The following is a 14313-nucleotide window of genomic DNA, read 5'->3' on the forward strand; positions in this document are numbered from 1 at the left end:
CTAAGCTCTGGCCAAGGCAAGAATCGTATACCCCCTTGTGTACAATGTGGAAGGAATCACTTTGGTACTTGTAGAAGAGCTTCTGGCGCTTGTTTTAATTGTGGGTGCTTCGATCATAAGGTGAGGGGTTTTCCTAATCCTAACCCTACTTCTTCTTCGCATATGGAAGGCTCAGTTCAAAAACCTTTTACCACTCCCTCTTAAGGAAATAGAGGTGCAAGATCTAGGAACAACAAGCAACAGGTGCAGGTGCAGCCAATCTAACTGGTGGGTCAAGAGCTACAACATGAGCTTATGCGATGAGACAGAGGGATGACCAGGATGGAGTAGATGTGGTTGTTGGTAAATTTCACTTATTCGACTTATGTGTTGTTACATTATTTGATCCTGGTTCTACAGATTCGTATGTTTGCTCATTATTGAGTTTTCCTGAAAATATGAAATCTGTGAGACTCGATTGTGGGTGCTTGTCCAAATTCCTTTGGGGCAACAAGTTGTTTGCAATCAAATCTATCGAGGTTGTCCCTTGGTGATTCAAAATCTAGTCTTCCCTGCTGATTTAATTGAAATACCTTTCCGATACAATGATGTCATTATCGGTATGGATTGGCTTTATAGATACCATGCGGTAGTTGACTATAGGTCAAAGTAGGTGACCTTTAAAGTTCCTCCACTTTCACACATCATTGTTCAAGGTTAAAAATCATTGATGTCTAATATCATCTCCACGGTAGTGGAAATGAAGATGGTTAGACAAGGTTGTGAAGCATATCTTGCTCATATATTTGATACACGGCTGGAAGGTCCAAGCCTTAATGATATACCCGTGGTGTGAGAATTTCTTGACGTCTTCCCTGAAAATCTTTCCAGAATGCCCCCAAAAAGGGAGGTTGAATTTCCTATAGAGGTTGTTCCTGGAACCACTCCCATCTCTATGACGCCTTATCAAATGGCTCTAGCAGAACTGAAAGAGTTGAAAAATCAATTGCAAGAACTCCTTGAGAAAGGTTTTACTCTCCTGAGTGTTTCCCCCTGGGGAGCTCCTATGCTATTTGTGAAAAAGAAAGATGGGACTTTTAGGCTTTGTGTTGATTATCGGCAACTGAACAAGGTAACCAATAAGAATAAATACCCATTGCCTAGGATTGATGATTTATTTGACCAGTTAAAAAATGCTTGTGTGTTCTCAAAAATTGACTTAAGGTCTAGGTACCACCAACTGAGGGTAAGGGAACAAGCTGTCCCTAAAACTGCCTTTAGGACTCGATATGGCCATTATGAATTTTTGGTGATGCCATTTGGGTTGATGAATGCTCCTATAGCATTTATGAATTTGATGAATTACGTGTTTAAGGCTTATCGTGATCAATTTGTAATAGTTTTTATAGATGATATTTTAATATATTCTAAGGATAGTGAAGATCATAGAAAGCATCTTTGAATTGTTTTGCAAATTCTACAAGAGAAGAAGCTTTATGCCAAGCTTTCTAAATGTGAATTTTGGCTCAGTGAAGTGGCCTTTCTGGGATATATTGTGTTGGCGGTAGGTGTGAAAGTGGATCCTAGTAAAATTCACGCTATTGTTGAATGGAAACCACCTAAAAGTCCAACTGAAGTAAGGAGTTTCTTGGGTTTAGCGGGATACTATAGAAGGTTTGTCAAAGGCTTCTCCATTATCGCCTCCCTTTTAACTAAACTTTTGAGGAAGGATGTCAAGTTTGTATGGGATGACAAATGCCAGGAGAGTTTTAAGAAGCTTAAATCCTTATTAACACAAGCTCCTATACTTACTCCACCAACTGAAGGAAAGGAATATGTGATATATAGTGATGCCTCTCATCGTGGTTTGGGTTGTGTCTTGATGCAAAAAGGGAAAGTGGTTGCGTACGTTTCTCAAAAATTAAAACCATGCGAGCTGAACTATCCTACTCATGACCTTGAGCTCATTGTCATAGTTTTTGCCTTGAAAATTTGGAGGCATTACTTATATGGAGAAAAGTGTCACATATTTACTAATCACAAGAGTTTGAAGTATTTGGGTACACAGAAAGAGTTGAATTTGAGGCAATGTAGATGGCTTGAAGTCATTAAAAATTATGACTGCACGATCGATTATCATCCGGGTAAAGCCAATGTGGTAGCAGATGATCTAAGTCATAAAGCCCTTGCTAGTTTATCGCTAAGCCACTTGCCTTTGTTTGTTAAATTGAGATCCATGAATGCTTGTCTTGCATTTAACTCTGATGACTCTATTGCTGACGGTTTGCAAGTCAAACCAGTTCTACTTGAAAAGCTGAAAGAAGCACAAAATTTAGACGAGAAGCTGGTGAAATTGATCAAAGAAGCTCAAATTGGAGAAAAGCTTGATTTTAAATTAAGGGAGAATGGTGTCCTACTTTATCAAAATAGGTTATGTGTCCCTAAAGATGACAATTTCAGAAAGGAAATTTTGAATGAATCACTTACTTCACCATATACAATGCACCCTAGAGGTACTAAAATGTACCAAACCATTAAAGAACACTACTGGTGGAATGGTATGAAGAAGTACATTGCGGAGTTTACTTCTAGACGTTTAGTTTGTCAACAGATAAAGGCCGAGCATCAAGTCCCAACTGGTTTGTTACATCCCTTGTCGATACCTGAGTGGAAATGGGAAAGAATAACTATGGACTTTATTTCTGGTCTTCCACGCACTAAAAGAAATCATGATGCAATTTAGGTTATAGTTGATAGGCTAACCAAAAGTGCTCATTTCTTGGCCATCAAGGTGGACTACCCACTTGAACGTCTAGCCAAATTGTATGTTGAGGAGATTGTGAGGTTACATGGGGTTCCTGTTTCTATTGTATCTAACCGAGACCCAAGGTTTATATCTAGATTTTGGACTAGATTGCAAGAAGCTTTGGGCACTAGGTTGAACTTTAGTACATATTTCCATCCTTAGACAGACGGTCAATCCGAGTGGGTGATTCAATTCTTAGAAGATATGTTTTGAGCTTGCATTATGGAATTTGAAGGTAGTTGGGACAGACACCTAGCCTTGATGGAATTTGCTTATAATAATAGCTACCAATCAAGTATAGGCACGCCTCCCTAAGAAGCCTTATATGGGAGAAAGTGTAGAACTCCTCTTTGCTAGAGTGAAGTTGGTGAACAAAAACTGGTTATCCCTGAGATGGTGCAACAAATAGCAGATAAGGTAAAAGTCATCAAGGATCATATAAAAATTGCTTCAGATAGACAAAAGTCTTATGCTGATCTTAAGAGGTATGAAATTGAATATCAAGTAGAAGATAAGATCTTTTTAAATGTTTCTCTATGGAAGAAGGTTATGATTTGGCCAAAAAGGTAAACTTAGTCCTCGATTTATTGGACCATATGAAGTACTTGAGAGAGTTGGTCCAGTTGCATATAAATTAGCTCTTCCATCGAAGTTAGATAGAATCCACAATGTCTTCCATATTTCTATGCTTAGAAGATATCGCTCTGATCCATCTCATGTTCTCCCTGTCGAATCCATTGAGATAAGTCCTGACTTGACATATAATGAGGAACCTATCCAAAATTTGGCCCATGAGAGAAAAGACTTAGAAACAAGAAAGTTCCTTTAGTAAAAGTCCTTGAGAGGAATCAGTTTGGCAATGAAGCAACCTGGAGTGATAAGAGGATATGCGAATTTCAGTATCCACATTTGTTTGGAGTATAAGGTAAATTTCAAGACGAAATTTCTTAAGGGGGGAGAGTTGTAACACCCCAATTTGATTTTTATGATTTTTCTAAAGGATTTCTAGGTGATCCATGTTATCTATGAAGTTCTACATAAGATATTGATTGGGATATCTTAAATAACAAAGCTACTTGAGTATACGTCGAGCTTAGATAGCAAGAATTTTATAGGTTCTTAAAGTGAGACGAGATTACGAACCCACAGAAGAGGGAAAAAGAGGCATAGCACCTACTTAAAACAAGTAGGTGATGCACCTACTTGGACCTAGTAGGTGATGCACCTACTTGGACCAAGTAGGTGACACACCTACTTAGGTGTACCCTACGTTGCCATGTGGCAGCTTTGGATTGGGTGCATGGATGAGGTGGTGCCCTAAAGGTTGGACACGTGTCACCCCTAAGGGATGCCACATGTCAAACTTCAAGGGAACAAATATATACATATAAATTGATGACTAATTCTTGATAAGTCATCTTTTACAATTAGAAAGTGAGAGAAAAGAAGAGAGAAACTTAGAGAAAAAAAAGAGGCAGCCACGGATTTGGCTTGAAGCAAGGAAAGTCCTCCAATTTAATTCTGTAAATTAATTGTCGAAGGTATTCTTCAGTTAAGTAGTGGTGTTTAACAACGTAAAATTTATAGTTGGGGCAGCGAGGAGGTTCTTGTTCTTGGTAGCAAACCCATTTTTAGATATGACTGTCGTTAGTAATATTAGTATAACTCCTTGTGTAAAGCTTATTTTCGAGTGATTCAAGATATTTTGGAAAGATATTTCATAGTTATATAACTTTCATTTAGTCTCTGAAACCCATTTTTACTTTTAGCTACTCGAAAAAGGGTGATGAAGTATAGGGGAGGTGTTGCCCAGATTTTGTTTTGGAAAACCTACATGGACAGCTGTTGGTATTTTGGGCATATCATTTTGTAAAGAGTTGATGTAGGGGTAATTCGAAATTTCATGACACCCTAAGACACATGTATATAATTTTTATTGAGTCCACAAAACCTACTTCCCCTATTTACCCCTTCGAAACTGAGCAACACTACAGGACAGTAGGCTGTCCAGAATTTCAGTTTGAATAGTTTGGGCTGATTTTTATTAATTTCATGTTTAGTTTTGATATGATGAGACTCTTAAACTTAAGTAGATATTTGATTGAGTATTTAAGGTGTATATGTGCTTATACAAGCTAAGAGGAACTGTTTGATAAAGTGGATTTTAGTTGGTCTATGGCGGAGAGGAATTGAGTTCCTCGAGTTGTGGTAGAACCTGTTGTATGCTAAAACGCCAAGGCTTGTGTATAAACTTGAACTTGGAATATTTTATTTTTCTAAAATTTGAAGTATTTTGATGGGTTATTTCCTTACTCCTTGTCTTGTATTATGGTATGACTATTATCTCAAGTATTGCAAAACTCTCGCTAAACCGCTCACTTGTACGAATCGCTTGATCATTTTGCATTCTTGATGGGACTTTGTCCTTCTTGTTATGGTAACTTGTCATTGATAATATCATGCCTCTCGATTCGGATCTTTCCCATCTTGATTTGGATTTACATTTCATCTTGATGATGGGGTTTTTGTCCATTTTTTAGTACGAGTGGAAAGCCACTTTCAACATGGTTCTTGTTCTCTTGATATTGGGTGACGACCCTTCTTGATATGGGCTTCGGTCCTTCTTGATTTCGGGGCTTCGGTCCATCTTGATATTAACTGTGCTTAGTGTGAAGGCATGACGTATCTATTGGGCGAAATTGATTATTTGACAACTCTTTCGAATTGAATTATAAGTTTTTTGATACTTGAGCCTTCGAATATTGATATTGATTTTGAAACTCTTCAAGGTTTGTATTCGGTACTTTGATAAACTTGTTCACTTGGTCTTACTTTTACCTTATTGATCCACCTGCGACGAACAAGGGAATTAAAGAATTTAATGGCTCCAAGCCCAAATGTTTTACACCACTAAGCTTTATGCTTAGCGATAGTTGTTTTCTATCATAAGTAATCTGCGGGACGAGGTATGAAGATGACCATTTGGAGTAGACTTTTTGGAGCCCTTGAGAAGATCACATCTGCATATGCATCTAATTTTTGTAAATATTTTGGGGGACTTGTACATGATATAAGTGGCTTATGAAAACAAAATTATATGCTTGTAACTTGAACAGGGTGACTAATTTTGCTATTTTGGAGTGTGATTTTAACTCAAGTCATGCAGGTACTGCATTTATATATTGGCTTGTTATTCTTCACAAAGGAAGATAATAGTTTTTTAATAACTACTACTTTGAGTTTTGTGTATTTTATGGACCCGCAATGGTGTTGACTATTTGTGATTTTAAAAAAAACCCTACCTTTTGTTTCGTAAGTTGCATCCTCCCAAAGAGAGTGCTATAGAAGCCCTCCGTGGTGATTCGTCCCCTAAGCCCCCAAGAAACTTCCCAATACAAGGGCCACAAATGAACACCATGGATCGTGCATCCCTCTATGGACTGTGGTGTATTTTCAAGGTGGTCACTCTACAGGTCTCCTACTAAACTTGCACCAAGACCATGTTCCACAGTCTGTGATGCCCTTCACGGACTGTGAAAGGTCCCGTGGAGAAACTTCAGAGACCGACCCTACAGACTCCCAAAAACATTTTCCTAAGTCAAATACCATGGGGCCACACCATGGGCCGTGGTAAGCACCATGGCCCGTGAAGGCTCCCCGTGAAGCTTGTCCCGATCATATTTTTAAAGGGGGATTTTTGTGTTTTCCTGAGTTTTAAATCAAAGTGGAGTCATTTTGAGGGCATAATTCACCCATCTAAAGACCCTAAAGCCTTCCAAACCCTCAAACTCTCCCAAGAGTTTCAAGCCAATCTAGGGTTTCATCTCAAGACATCTTCAAGTCTCCTTTCCTTCTCAAGCTTTCATTAGAGATTTTTCCCCCCAAGGTATGTGGGTTTCATCCATGGGGTCTTCCACCCATGGAGCCCAAATATGTTCTCAACTTAGTATTTTAAATTCTAAATGATGAAATCTTATGGGCTTTTAAATGATAATTCTAAATGCCTAGATTATATCTTATTTGATGTTTATTTACCTATTTTGATATGTATTGACTTCGAATTTCATGAAAAAAATGATTTTATCAAGGTTCTTCTATAAAGACTTAAAAGTAGCTTTCAAGTTTAAATGGTGGGTTCTTGAGATGTTTTAAATTGATGTATTTTCATCACTATCATCCATGCAAGTATTGTTTTAAATGTATTTGAAGGATATATGAAATGAACGCACCTAGTTTCCTTATGTTGAAATGAAGTTGCATTGAAAGTTTGACTCCAAATGAAAGTTCATGAAAATAATGTTTATGTTTAAGGGAGTCTTATGAAATGATTGAATGATGAAGAAAGGGCTTCTTACCAAAGAAAGGATTCAATGTGAAAGGATAATTCTCATATTTTTTAATCAAATGAAATATTTTAATGAGCTATTCCACTGAATGATGATTTGATGTTTAAAGTTATATAAAGGCCTATGTTATTATGAAATCTAAATGTATTCTGTATGATTGACCTATCACCGAATGTAGCATGTAGATGGGGACTGAACCTAAGGGGTCCTTAAGTAAAATCTCATATTGCATTAACTATGCGCCAACATAGGAGCCCTTGTAGGCTATTTAGGCTAGTGGATCCACAATTAGACATTAAAGTTAAAGTTAAAGAAATAATTAAAGTTGATGGAGTTCTACCCGGCAAGTAGTCTCTTTCTGCCAATGTAGGGGGTTATGTTGGATTTTATGTAATAGCTCGCATGGTCTTAAATGTCGGTAACGGTCATCTTCCCACAAAATGAATGTTTTAAGGTCTCATATGATGATTTCTCATGCATGTATTCACTTATGCATATTGCTTACAAATACCTTAATTTTCTTCATTATATAGCATGCTCACATAATTAGTACATTCAAAGTACTAACACATACTTTTACCTACATGATATCATAAAGTAGGGACCGATGTTGTTCCAAACTCTCCTCTCCGGGGCTAAGTTCGGTCGTTGAAAACTATTATTATTTGGTGAGTTCCCATGTTTCGGAAACAACACTCCTATATTTCAAGCTTGTGTTATGCATAGACTATTGAGTTACTTTTGGTACTTTTGACTTATAACTTGAGGGTAAGCTAGGGACATGTCTTAGCCTCCACTAAGTCTTTAAAGTAGAAGGTATGGTTGGACAAAATGTATGATGTTCAAATGACAAGAATCTTATTCTATGTGGAATCCCTTAGTCTCGATATCCCATATATTTCCACGTGTTTTTGGTTATCATTACCGATGAAAATCTTAATGAATGCTAAGAGCCTTGGATGAGATACCTCCTAATGCTTCATTCACCGTGTCATGTCTAGTTCCTAGGCTTGGATCGGGACAGAAATAAAACACAAGGAGCTACCCGTCGGTAATTGAGCATCTAAGTCAAAATACGATTACAAGGCTTTTACAGATACAAATATAAGTACAGATAGTCTTCAAAAGTAAGTAAAGACTAGTCCTAATCGAATATTTATGGAAATCAGCAACTTTGAACGCTAGTAGCTCACCAAATCTATGAATAAATCTGCTCCGCACCTATCTAAATCAATAGCGATAACTATGATCTTCAGGGGGAAGAAGTGTAGTATGAGTACAAAATGAATGTTACTCAATAGGCATATGTCGACTGAGCTGCATAGATAAAGCAAGTATAAATCAAAAGTAATCAGGTAAATATAGCACAAGTAAACAAATTAGATCTAATACAAGATAAGGCAGGAAATGACAATAAAGAGATGGAATACATATATATATTGAACGCGCAAGCCATAACCTATTTATAGTAAGGAGGCACTAAAGGAGTCAACAAATCAAGGACAGAAGCACTGACTGCTATTGCTAATCACAAATCCACCAAAGGACTAAACCGACTGAATCTAGTAAGAAATAACCCACAACAACCCAGGCTAAGACATACTGCAACCCAACTACAAATACGACAATAGATAAGTACAAGTATAATTTGATAATAACCTACCGAACACCCATACCCCTGGCCCCCATAAAATTGGGGGACCACACCATACAAATATACCGGTGATAGGCGATGCTTATGATGGAAAGTTTGTAGTAAAAACCAGTAACATCATCGGTGGCTCTCAACTATCAACAACAAGTATATAGACCCACCCGGGCCCTCGACTTACCTGGTGGGACCCATGCATCTCCTTTATCCAGTTCTATAGTGCACTGGCCAGAGGAGCCCATAAGGGATGCAGGAAGTCCGTATAAACTTCCTGGGTCCAAACCAAGTCTTACATAGACATGTAGTATCCTTGTAGTGGTACCGGGGAGTAAGTGTCCAAGCTTATGTAAAAAAGGGAGACGCCACGCCGAATAATCAAGTACATGCTAAAGGCATTGCAGATGCAGCCATATAAAAAGGGAGAAGTCGCGCCGAATATCAATAGAAACTGAGCGCATCCTTGATGCCTCTAAACTATCGGTATAAAATAGAATGCCTCGTAAATCTCAAACCATTTTATTAAAGTAGTCTAGGTGGTATGACTCATGTTAAAAACTAGTTTAAAAGTAGTAAAAGTGTGAGAATGTCCTCTCAAAATAGAGTGAAAACCCATAAAGAATTAGGGATTGTACCATAAAACGAGTGAATCTGCTCAATCAATGCAAGCATACCATCACTAGTATTCAATCAAGGTACATGCAGTTTGAACAGTACATCAAGTCATATCATACTAACAAAACAAAGAAACTAACCTAGGGTCCAATCACTCCTTGAATACGGCCTCGGGCACAACAATGAATAATAGATAAGAAGGCATCATAAGCCTATCGCTAAACAAAAGCAAAACAATCAAGACATGGCTCAGAATCATATATGGGGAGAAATATATATAGGATCAATGACTTACCCCAAAATATGTCATCTCAGCTCCAAACGATCACAACTAAGCCAAACCTATGCTATGACAAGCCACAGAGGTCTCCGACACTAGCACTAAGTTCCACCAACCATCACAAGCCCCTATCGAAAGCGACGCCTAGCTATAAGGTCACTAAGACACAAGATAAAATATCTAAGGCTCAAACCTAGCCTAAGACCATCAGTTCAATCCTAAGAAGGATAATCTCACAAATCCCAATACGTAACTAAATCAACAGGCTTGAGATAAGAATTTCAATAGACTACACTAGTCTAAGTCTCACTCGAAGTCAAGAAAATGGAATCGAAGGAGAAAGGTCCTAAACTTGGTAGATATAAACCTAAATCACATGAAATATGTACTACACAATATCTACTAAAGCTTAATCAGAGTGGGAGACCGTAGCCTACGTCAAAGCCGATCACACAGGCTCTAAATCCACCAAATTGATGATCTCCACCTCTAAATCACCTTCAATTTACGCCATGCTAAAAAAATATTGATCACAATATCAATACAAACGTTTCGATACCAAATTCACATTTTTCGAAAACAGACCCAAAATTAGGTCTAAAATGGGATTGTGGGATCCACACTAGGAATCCCAAATTCGACATTGTCAAAAGGTACTTTTGAGCTAAATGAACTTGTATTCTACCTTACAACATAATTTAACTCTCAAAAATGAAGAAAACAACCCATAAAATAATTTAATCATTAAAGCTAAATTTCAAGCTTAGGTAGCCCCTTTGGCCTGGAAATTACCTCAAAATGTCTATATTCATGCTTCTACGAATACTGAATAGTGAACCCACAATTCACACAAACACCCAACACTTTGAATTACCTCAATAGGAGCTCTATAGCTCAAAAAATCAAAATCTCCATTTAAAATAAGAGTCAAGAGGAGGGCAGTAGTTAAAACTAATAAAATGCCTCAAACGAAGCTTCCCCAGCACTTTCCGATACACCATTATGTTCTCCTCAAAAACGGCGTAAAATAACCTTTTGAATCACTCAATTTGGACTTGAAAGGTTCAAGAAACTATGTTTTTTAAAATGAAGGTTCAATGCTGATTTTTTGCTTTAAATAAAATTGGGTCAGTTGCAAAAAGTAAAAATCTGGTCGCTAAAAATCCATTTTATGGTCACTGAAGGTCTGTATCAAAAAATTAGATTTTGCTATTTTTCAAATTCTCCGAACGTACCCTTGGGATTTTTTTGGAATCTGATAAAAATAAATCAGATATACTAACCCACTAAATTCGACATTATGAACTCAATGGCACACTTGGAATTTTCATCCGAGTTCATCTCGATAAAAAGTGGGTCCCTCAATCAAGCATCACTTTGAGCAAAATCCACAAGAAGGCTCAAAATGAGATCAAAATTCTCGAGAACCGTACTACAGGTCATTCTAGACCAAACTTGACTTTCTGGAGCTAACCACAGTGATGGAATTTCGATCTGAGTATATTTTCTAAGAATGTTGACCAAAGTCAACCTTAGACCAAATTTCACAGACTAAAGCGCCAATCAGCCTCAAACATGCGCCAAATGCCTCAATGCTTGTGCCGACCATGCTACTAGCCTAATTTTTCCATTGCAGAGGTGATAAAACTGCCAAAATTTCATTCTGAGAAAGTATTCCTTGAGTTTTGACCTAAGTCAGCCATTCAAACTCCAAGAGCTCCAAAATAGGGAAACAGACATAAAATTTAAACGAACAATCAGGCGACTAAGCTATCAGTGACAATAAGTCATAAGAGACTTAGGGTCGTTACAGGAAAGCTCTAAACACCAAAAATATCAAAAAATTGGGAAAATGACCTGGAGGGTCATTACAACATCCACTACTACAAAGGACTTTTGTTCGCGAATATGGAATGACAGTTACAGCTTGAATGCATAAAACGATGAGTGTATCGGGACCGCATGCTCCTCTAGACCCTCAGAAACCCCATTAGATTAGACAACGCCATCACAGAACTCGGCCTGAGAGGAAAATCATCAAATTCCATTCAAACATCCAAAACTCTTCTAAATCCCATTTGAACTTGACCGAAAATACCAGATTCATCTGAGAAAAACCAATACCGTACCAAAACCACCGAAATGAGAAACACAGGACCATGGCAAATGCAAATCAACTCATAATTCAAAATACTTGACTCAGGCTTGCAAATCCATCTTCTTCTAGCCACCAAGGGCATTCTGCCGGTCCTTGCCCATCTTGAAAACTACCAACATCATTTGAAACTTTCCTATGTAATCACGTAACACCAACATCGAATGAGTTACATGCTTTATCTGAACATCGGGGGATGACAACAACCAAAATTATGAGAAAATCTGGGGTAAAGTCTAAAATTCCAATCTCAACTTCAAAACTCATAATTCAAGCGGTAAACACAATCTTTTGAAAGTGAATATTCCACTCCAATGGACGATTATCCCGCAAATGACAAGGCCGCACTAAGCCTAGCCCCAGTGACTTAATTTACCATAGGAACTTATGAAAAACTGTTATCATATGCCCACAAATCACTCTATTGCCTTAAGTTTGAGCGAACCATCCTTGTCCAAGGGAAACCAAGATGGTAGGCGATGCACAAATATGGACAAACAATTGGTAATTCTCCAAGGGAATCTACTCTCACTCATAAACACCACAATCTATTGAATATGCCAAAAGCAAGCCTTCCATCCTAAATAAATTCAAAATCTCACCTTCCACAATTTACTTTAATCCCATCTTGTAGATGAACCTTCTAAACAACTTTTAATTCTCCAACATAAGCTTAAGTCTGAACCCACCAAGGGACTCCATCATTCCATCTCCATAACACAACCTAGACCTCGAGAGCTACCAACCTAACCGCAAGAAACCAACCACAATAGCAACAAGGTGCAACAAGAGACCATACTTTCCAAATCTCAACTATCCAAAACCAGCATCAAAACTCTCAACAGGGAGGATTTCAAAAGATTGAACGAAAGAAGTACGTAACACAACCGAGAATAAAGCCAAGACGGAGGGGAAGGGACATCCAATTAGGATTGCCACCATTTCATTGAATGTTATACCACCTTTTTCACAACTCCAACAGTCACACTTTTTCCAACTACCATTAAATCTGAAACACCAAGACTGGCAAAAAGGAACCAACCGATTTGGTAAAAGAAAGTAAACCTCAACTCCAGAGCCTAAGGAATGAAAATACCAATAAGGCATAGAGAGGAACCAACAAGTAGGATCTACCGCAACTATAAAGATGCTACACCTCCATCACATACTACCTAGACAACCAATCTTTTAGCTACGAACCAAACAATGCAAAGCAATGGAGATAGCTGTCTAAGACAAGAAACCTAGAATGGTAGAGGAGGATTACTAATCAAAGCAAAGCTAGCTAAGCACAATGGTGAGAAGGATGTAATGCCCCGTTAGGTCATTTTGAGAATGATTTCTCCTTATTTCAAAAAAGATCCCTTCCATAAATTTAAATTGGGAATTGTGGACTTTCTGGTAACTACGTTTAATTAGTTGATGAGTGATTTTAAATAATTAATTTAATTGATGGGCTAAAGTGTTAATTTATTTAATACCCTATACCACTTTATTTATTAAAATAAGTTAGTAAGGTTGTAACTTATGGTACATAATTAGTCTATCTTGAAAAAAAAGAGAAAGTGAGAGGCAGAAACTTACCTTGTGGTCGATCACGAGAGGAAATCACAATACCTCAGATTTAGGTGAACAAACAAATATTTTCTAGTCTTAAATTTCCTGCAGCTAACTATATATATATATATGTATGTATGTATGTATTATGATTGGATAAATTGGATTGGATGGGAAATTGAATTATTTTTTTTCAAATGTGAAAGCCACCAATTGTTGCATGGTTTTGAGGGATCATTTAAGAAGATAATGATTGTGGAATTGATGAGCAATCATTGGATAGTAAAAGAGAAAATGGTTGGGCCGTAATTGTCTAAGTTGCTGGGTTAGCAAGTTATGCCTTTTTTGTTTTATTTTTTCTTATGCTTCTGTCGGTATGTAGTTTACTTTCGGTTCTGTTGTAATTTTATTTTCTTTTTCTCTTATATTCATTAATTTGGGGGTTGAGTTTGATATGGTAGTATGAAATCAAATATAGGTATATTATATTACATAAATACCATTAAAATTATATTTATGGAGGAAGTAAGAGTTAGACCTAAGTTTAAAATTAAAGAATATGAGACTTGGTATACTAATTGACATCAAGATTAGGAATTGACTATAGAATTGGGTGAGTTTTTGGGTCTAGGCTAAACATATAGTAATATGTGTGTTTCTAGTCTCGAAATATTATTGTGATTATTTATTTGACTAGATTATATTGATTTGGAAGCCCAACGAAAGGGAAAGGCTTAAGTCCTAGAGTGATTGTTCGATTTTTGGAGCAAGTGAACTTTTAAAACTCTATAAATCTTGAGAATCCTCAAATTTCCTTTCTTGGATGCGTTGGGGAGTAATGAGGATGATGTGATGGGTTATGTATTCATATGGGTTGATCTTAATAAATGAACAGGTTAGTAAAAAGGTAATGTATTGCTATGGTTA

The 14313-nt window shown here is 37.3% G+C and overlaps 1 pseudogene; it reads left to right on the forward strand.

Moving 5' to 3' along the window:
- The first annotated feature begins 299 nt into the window (after nt 1-299).
- Nucleotides 300-14313, forward strand: part of LOC129899886 (acid beta-fructofuranosidase 2, vacuolar-like) — a 46745-nt pseudogene continuing 32731 nt past the window's right edge.

The sequence above is a fragment of the Solanum dulcamara genome, chromosome 8, assembly GCF_947179165.1.
Source record: "Solanum dulcamara chromosome 8, daSolDulc1.2, whole genome shotgun sequence".
NCBI classification, from domain to species: domain Eukaryota; kingdom Viridiplantae; phylum Streptophyta; class Magnoliopsida; order Solanales; family Solanaceae; genus Solanum; species Solanum dulcamara.